This window comes from Myiozetetes cayanensis, unplaced genomic scaffold (assembly GCF_022539395.1).
Source record: "Myiozetetes cayanensis isolate MyiCay16 unplaced genomic scaffold, myiCay2020 scf14, whole genome shotgun sequence".
Taxonomy (NCBI): domain Eukaryota; kingdom Metazoa; phylum Chordata; class Aves; order Passeriformes; family Tyrannidae; genus Myiozetetes; species Myiozetetes cayanensis.
The window spans coordinates 4,150,231-4,158,752 of NW_026087048.1; positions in this window are offsets into that span (position 1 = coordinate 4,150,231).

The window sequence follows — 8,522 nt, forward strand, 5'->3', positions numbered from 1 at the left end:
TTTGACTGACTCAGAGACATCTGACATAAGGGAATGTGCCACGAGATTATCTTTCCTCAGTCAGTAGCAGGCATGGGATATCTCCCTGTTCTGGAGTGTTATCTTCCTGGATATCAGAAGAAATTAATCTGTGAAGTTGTGATAAGTGCAAATATCAACCTCTCATGATACAGGTAGCCAAACACAGCTCTCCTCTATCATCCTTGATTTTAATGGGGACGTTTGCTAAATGGGCGAGCATGACTGAGCTTTGGACATTTCTTCAGGATACAGTTTTATAATAACCCATTTTCATTTCTGAGCCTGTTTTAGTACCTCTTGGACATGAGCTGGGTTTTTTCCCCCATGTTTTTATAGAGCCAAGCATAGTATCACCATTTCATAAATATGGAATATCTTCTCTGTACTCCAAGTTATTTTTTTTTGTTAATTTTAATACAGTAGGCAGCTGCTCAGTTCAGTCTAATTTATTTTCTGCATGAAAACTGAGATATCTGTTGTCATTCTTTGCAGAACCTGTGCATGATTCTGATCATCCAGCAAGTTCACAGCACAACAGTTTTGCCAGCTTCAGCTGATTTCTTCTTGATCCTGTTTGACAGAAGGTAAGAGTGAGAGCCTCACTCCATCTTCTTTGCCGTTGTTACACAAGACCTGAATAGACAGGGATGCAAATAAATACAATCTTAGTTGTTTTTCTCAGCAAAATATCAAGGGTGATAGATGGAATGCCATTTGCGATGGAAGATATTTTGTTTTCCTATCTCAGGGTATTTGCTAACGTTTAACAACAGCCTGATGTCAGTGGGAAACTCAGGTGCCATTTGACATAAGCTCTCACATTAATCAAGAAAAATGTAATTTTTAAGAGACATTTCTGTTACCTGAACAGAAATGTGGCTTGGAGATCATTCTCAGGCTGTTTTTTCTCCTCACATGCTGCAAAGCAATATTTTCAAACACAGCCCCTTTCCAAAAAGCATTTTCATGGCTCCACATTCATTATAAAGTTAGATATAAAAATGTCTTAATTCCAGCAGTGCTAATGTCAAATAATTGTTTGTGTCTGTGCTTTAAGAGGCTGACAGAGAATATTTTAACTCAAGGGTAAAGGACTGGAAGGGAAAGGTTTTATAGTTACTGTGCTAACATTTCCAGTGCCTTGGAGTACATTTTGTGTTCTGTGTAGTGTGACTCTGTGATTAAAAGCCACTGCTGGAGAGCATCTACAAATCACCTGAACTTTCTACCATTATGGCATTTCTTCCTCCCCCCAAAAAATGATTTTGCAGTGATTTGCACATACCCTTCACCAGGGATCTGTTCATGCTCCCTGTGTGGTCAGGCACTTCTGTTAGAAGGTGCCACACAGGTTACTGCAGTGAATTACCTTCTAACCAGTAAAAGTTTGCTGGCCTGCTGGTGAGCTTTGCCTGTTTAACTGGGAAACTGCCTGCAAGTTGTTTTTAGGGTTTGTGCTTCTGGCCATGGAAGTCCAGTGTGTCTCCAGCAGAGTTTAATGCCATATGGAAGGCACTGAGCGAGATGACCCTGCCTTTATCACCATGAGTGCTGTCTTTCTGTTGGAGATGGCTCACTGTGGAACAAAAGCCATTATACCACAGAGACTCGGGACTTTAGATTGTAACAGAAGCACTTTGAGAGTACGTGGCAGTTTTAAAGGTATTATTGGACAGTGTACAGCAGAGAATACTTAACTTTGCTTTTCTGTGCAAGTGCAGACTCATATGCTTGTAAGTAAAGCTGAGCACTCTTCATATTGAGAAGAAATGACTTTTTCTGGGCTTTTCATTTTCATTCAAACCAGCAGAGCAAGGTGATGCAATCTGTACCTGTTCTTCTCCAGCATGTCTAAGTTGGGCAAGTCTGTGGTTTCTTAAGATTTTAAAAAGCAAAGGATGCATTAATCTGAGAGTTTCTTGTACAACAAAGAAAAATACATTATTTCACATTTTAAAAGATTTTATTATTTTTAAGAAAAATGTATAAAAATACAGAATGCACACCTGACTGTACAGAAGCACAAAATTCATCATCCACGGGTCTCTTTGCCAGAAGTTGTTGATGTGGATGCCAAAAGTTTACATGGATCTGAAAAGTAATCAGTGAAAACGAATCTGTGACAGGTCATTATGTGTAGAAATAATAACCCTTAAAGCAGAGAGCCCTTGAACCGTAGGTTGCTGGAAGCTTAGAGAGTTTAACAGGGAAGTGTTTTTATAGGGTTTTCCTGTTCTTATACTTTTCCCCAGAGATCCACTTTTACCCTTCTCATGATTCCTTCCCTTGACAATAATCAGCAGCTTTTCCACAGTGAAAATAAGCACCTTCTTTCTCCTTCCTTCCCTCCAAAAAGCAGGGAGAGAGGCATAGGAAAAGAGGCCAGGAAGAATTACAGAAGCAAATGAGCTCAGGGGACAGCAAATGAACAAAAGAGAAAGAGGAGTAAGGAGTGACAAATACAGGGGCAAGAAAACAGATGGGGACACTGAGCAAAACACTGCCACCAGGGGCCATTGCTCTGCAAGGTACCCAGCGAGGTGGTGGATTCTCGGAGAGGTTTCTCAGTCACTTCCTGGTGTTACGGAGGGCACGTTTGGCCGAGATCAGAGGCTGACAGGACATCTTAGTGCAGCTTTGGGGTGAATGTACATAAAAAATGGGAGGGTAAGAACAGGCTGGCACGATGCAGCCTGGCACACCAAATGGCCACGTGTGGTCTCCCTGTCTCTCAGGGGAAACAGGACTCGTGAGACCCTGTGGACTGCACCAGGAATGTGCCCACTGGCTGCTGTTGGAGGCTGGACTAACTAAACAAATCTCAAGTCTGCACCCCTGTGTCTGTTCTTCTACTAACTGATCTTTTTCTTAGGTCAAAATCATATTTTTCTAATTGCTTCTTTAAGTAACAGAACCATACAGAAATATATGTTATATTAGCCATGTATAATATGCAGGAAATCGAATCAGGCACAAAATCCAGGCACCATCTTTATAAATACTAGAGTTTTGAAAAAAAGTGCTTTGTTATTCATCCTTTTAAAAGGGGTGAATAAAATCCCTTTATTCATTCCTTTAAAATATTCAGACAACTCAAACTAAAAGAAACTTTCAGAATATCATATACAGCAGCTGGGGAACTATAATTTTGTGAATTTTGCACACAGGCACACATTATTCATTCCACCAGCATGCATACCTTTATCCTCTGTCTCTTACCTGCTTTCATAATAAGCCTTCAAGAAGAGAGAACACATGTCCTGAAACAACTTCTGTTGGTTACTTAATTGCTAAGTGACCTTTTCTAGGTTTGCCAAATCACTTATGCTCAAGCACCACTCATCAGTATTTAATATATACCATGAAGTGCCACTCAATTTTCAGAGAATCAGTTCTGAACTTAGTTGTTATTTCCATGAAGAAGGATTTCCAAATTATTCCCTGTTGTCAGAGGGCAAGCAGACAAAACTGGGTAAATCCTCAGCTGCATGAAATATGTCAGGAGACAACCATTAGAGTCAGTCTGTCACACCCTTTAAACTCAGATTTTTGTCTTGCCTTAAAGTGGTTGTAAATTCGTGAACATAACCTTCAGAGTCAGAGGGTGAGAGACACTGCTTGGAGGAAAAGCATGCAACAGATGTTGGTGAATTTTCTCCCATGAAAGCACATATAAAACAATCCTTTCATGACACAATATCTTTGATCAGTTTTGAGAAGTTATATCATATGCTCATATATCTGTAACTCAGTAATATTTTCCCTGAAGAAAAATAACAATGATGAATGGATAAGTGAGCTGTGCAATTGGTAATGCCTGAGCAGGATCATGGGTTTGCTTATTCTATGAGCACTACAGGATATCTGTGGAGTTATGAAGTAGCAATGAGATGAAAAGACTCAGCCTTGCCAAAGTTCCTATGGAATTAGCACCAGGAAGCAGCTGCCTTGCTCCATTGAGATCACCTTGCATGGTATAGGCACCAATGGACAACTTTTAGCATCAGCATTAGTTCATGAGCCAGTTCCTGCCCTCCTTTGTTCTAGGATGACAGAAGCTGAGACACTCACTGTGTGTGCAAAAGATTTTCTAACTCCATTTTGTGAGTATAAGAGTTAGAAATACAATTAAAAAAAAAAAAAGTGGGAGTATCTGTTGATGATGTGACACTAAGAACTGAGGACCTCAGCATGTATTACAGCTTTAAAATTTAATCTGGGTCGTGTCCCAGAGGGATCATGATATTTAATATTATTGAAGTGTATGGATATATTATTGCAAGGGTGTAGAAGAACATTCAAGAAAGAAATGTCCAAAAAGGAGTTAAATAGATAGAGACAAAATACTGTTCTGTCTAAGCATCTCAAAGTGCTCTCTGAAATAGCGTGAAGATCGAGAAGACACTGGCAAGTCATTGCTGATTAAAGGGAGCAAGTCAGGGAGTTCAGGTTCCAGCTGATGACTTTTCTTATATGAGAGTTTACAAATTCCATTACACTCATGTTAACTTCAGAATTGTTCTTGCTAACTTTCTCCATTGAAGTGCATTGCTTGAAATTTGATAAAATAGAAAAAGTAATTATAAATTTGGCTCAGAGACAGACAGGAGCTATGTCTGGTTGGATCCATGGCTGTTCAATATTCATTTTTCTTCTTCCTTTTGCACAGTGACAGGACACAATTTATTTTTACAATTGTATTGAGATATTTTGTGGATGCTATCAGATGAGCAATTTAGTTGGAATCTTCTTGCTATACTGAGAAGCTGATGTTGGTCAGTGCCTTTATTCAAACACCACAGAATTCAGAGTTCAAGGAAAAAGGAGGGAAAAGAGCAAACTTCATGTGGGGGACATTGCTTAGTGTACAGCTGGATGACAGATCCAGTGAGGAAAGCAGTGCAGGAATGTGTGACACTCCTGTGCACTGCACTGAGGAACAGGATACGGGTTCTTGAGGATTCAGGACTCTGTTGGGAACATGCTGCAGCCTCACTTGAATAATGTCCTGAGTCTAGGGAAGCCCTGGCTGATGACCTACAGAGCAGGATAGATGGAGCTGTCAGGCATTGCTGTGGCCAGTGAAAACTTCCTACAGGGTTTCATGAGAGTGGCAGATCCTGGGGTTGAAGAAGAAAGGCATGAGTCTAACAGGGAATTCAAGGCAAAAACCACAGTGTCTCAAAGTCACTTTGAATTAGGTTTGGGTAGGAATGATTCTTCCTGCTGGGTGATGGAGAAAGGTGGGGGAATCTTTCTCCATGTTGTGAAGAGTATCTAGGTGTGTGTATGATGTCTTTGCTATTGCCTAACCCAGCCCATGCTCACCTGGCACACTTTAAAAGGAAACAGATGGTAGAGAACATAACAGGCCTCACAGCAGTGAACTGATCAGGTCAGGTCAGGTCAGGGGGAGCAACATCCCCCTCTGTCAAGTCCACAAATGCTGAAGTCCCCCAGAGGTTGCTGGAGGAGGTGTCAGGAAGTGAGAGGGGCTTCAGTGTTTGCTGGCAGCCAGTCCCCTAAGGCACAGTGAGGTACCTGCTGAGTCCTTCTCGTCTCAACCCAGCACTGACTCCCAATGTAACGTAATGGGGTATTTTTACTCTCAAAGCATAGTCTGAAAAGGCTCACTTGTTCTACCATGTATGGCAAATGGATCCATCTGCTGAGCCACCTGGAAGGCCTCTATTTTTAGGCTCTTTCCTCGGAGCAGTTGTAATTTGAATTGACATATTGTTAGCCAAACTCATGGCACACCAGTCAGGAATACGTCTGGAGCCACGCAAGCCGCTGATTGTGAGCAACACGGGGAACAGGGGCCCCAGTGAGAGCCAATTTGCTTTTTCCAAGTGGGAAAACAAGCACAGAAGTTTAACTAGTCCAGGGCTGGCTTTCAGCAGCCAGAGCTGAGCAGTCCTAACAAGCTGGTCATTCAAAGAGAGCAAAAGGATGAAGAGCACATTTACCCTCTGTGAGCAGCTGTGACGTGAGCAGACCCCAGTGAGTGTGGCCTGAAGCACACTGGTCACAGAGCTACCTAAAGCCTGAGCTGTACACAGCGGACATGCAGATTTGACTAACATTTTACATTGTTAGGTCTTTCTTGATTAAGACATTTTTTCCCCAGATTTTCACATTGTTCCTCACTACCCTCACAAGAGCCCTGAGACCTCACACAGGCAGTCCTTTTCAGGGCCACTGCTTTGTCAGGGTACAGTCTCCTAATCTTGAGATGTTTCCATATTTTCTTTCGGCATGTTTGACCTTGAATATTGCTGTATTAAATCACACTCTGTCTTGTGCTGACAGATAAATCCTTATTTATCACTTTGCCAATCTTTGTTTCGTTCACGCAAGGAATTGGCAAAGACTTTGCCTATGTGTGGATCCTCAGGAAGTTAATTTGAATTACTTTCTGTGTGTATTTCTCTGTGTGCAGGTGGACATTTCCATTTGCTTTCTTATCGGTGTTAAATGCTGAATCCAGAGCATTTTGATCTGTTTTTCTTTGATCAACTTTGACAACAACTCTACCACACAGATTTCCTTGGAAATCTGATTTCCTGTTCGTTCTTATTGTGTTTTGGGATTAGGGAAGTCAAATTTCTGCCTCAAATTCTAGCTCTGCAAGAAGCCACATGCTGAAGCTTTGCCAAATGGAAAACCTGTGCATTCCCAGGAAAGCAGTAACACCTACATTTGTTGGGCTTGTGCATCACTTGTACAAATGGATGCAGTTTAGGTGCTAGTTTTTATTAAATTGTGAACAAGGGAGTACTTTGATTCCATTCAGTCAATTTGCAACAGCCTTTCCTAGCTCCGAAATACTGTCAGAAATCTCAGTAATCCATATCCTGCCTCTAAGAACATGCATTCATTGAGTTTAAAATGATTTCTACTTAGTTTTCTGTTTGGAAAAGTGGCAGACCAGTGTATTATCCAGCAATTGGAACTGACTGTAGGACTTTTCTTCTGTAGTATCTGTCTGCAGCAGCACCCAGGTGAGGGAGTCGATAGAATCCTGGTCTGTTTGGTCTCTTTTTGTGGAAATACTGGGTCTGCTACTGGGTGTGCAGTGGTATCTAGAAAATAAGTAGCAGGAGGCACTTCTTTTCTGCTGAAGTACAGAACTCTTTGTGTGACGTGGAGGGAAATTGCAGGGTAATAATTTCTCTGGCATTATTGATAGGGCAAGAGAGAAGATTATAAAATCTGCATGTTGATATGGATTGTTGGGCAGAGCAGAGGGAATTCTTTGCCTAGATTAAAGCTGCTCTCTAAGTAATGTGAAACTATTTTATGAGATCCCTATTAATTACAGAGGAATCCAGCTCTAGATGCTTATTGTGATCATAGGAAAATCAGGAATTTATCAGGAAGCTATCTATTCATTCCATCCAGTATGTCTGCTTCCAGATGAAATGGTTCCAGTCAATCAGAGGCTGCTCCTGTACCTCAACTCACCAAGCACTGTAGCTGTTGCAAATCCAGGGTAATTGTGGGACACACTTTGACCCTGCTTGTCAAAACAATCAGTAACTCAGGGAGAGGATTTCTACCACGGCTGCAGCGTATTCCTGTGGGATATGGAAACTTCTCCTCTGTGTAATGGAGGACATGATTAATTCTGACTGTGTTGACACAAGGAGGTTATTGAATAAGACTTCCTTGTGAGTGGGCAAATCCATTCCCAGGAAAAAAAAAATTACAGAGATGTCAAACACACTCCCATTGTATTCTGAAAACCCACTCCAAGGTTGCATAAAACCAGCTCAAGGTGTGCACAATTAAAAGTTACAGAAAAGCATCTGCAAACTTGTGCATTTTATAAGAAAACCAATATGGACAAGACTCATTTTATTGAAGAAAGATATTAGGTCTGCAGCCTCCTCATGTCTCCTCAGTCTCTGTCTCAGTGTTCTCAATGGCAATCATGATCCATTAGTCTCTCAAACTCTGGGATTTTGGCTCATGCTCCCAGGTGTCCAGAGACTCTGGTTCCCACTCAAGGCAGTCTATAATCACGTCCCACATTTTAAGCAGCTCTGGCTCAGTTCCTCCTTGTCCAGACACAGCCTGAGTAGGACGTGGAATGAGGTCAGTCCCTGAGGGATGAGCAGGGGGCAGCAGGTCAGGCTGAGCGGGGCAGCCTTCGGGGAGGTGACCAAGCACAGAGGTGTCCTCAGTGCCCGCAGCCTCTGCTCTTGCAGGACACAGGCCTACACCTGACAGCTCCAGGTAGTGAACCAGGACACTGGCAGAGCTTTTCCTGGCAGGAAGGGTAGGATTCATTTCCCCCAGTTTAGATTCTGCATGTCAGATATTCACATCCAGGCTGATCTCAACATGGCTCACTGGGGAGGAGCTCAGGCCTTTACAGACACACATTGACAGGGAGGAGTTGGGCCTCCATTGATGTGCAGAGAGATGAGTAAATGACTTAGATCTACACTGCAGACGTCCAGCTTTGGTCAAACAAATGACACAGGCATTCCTCA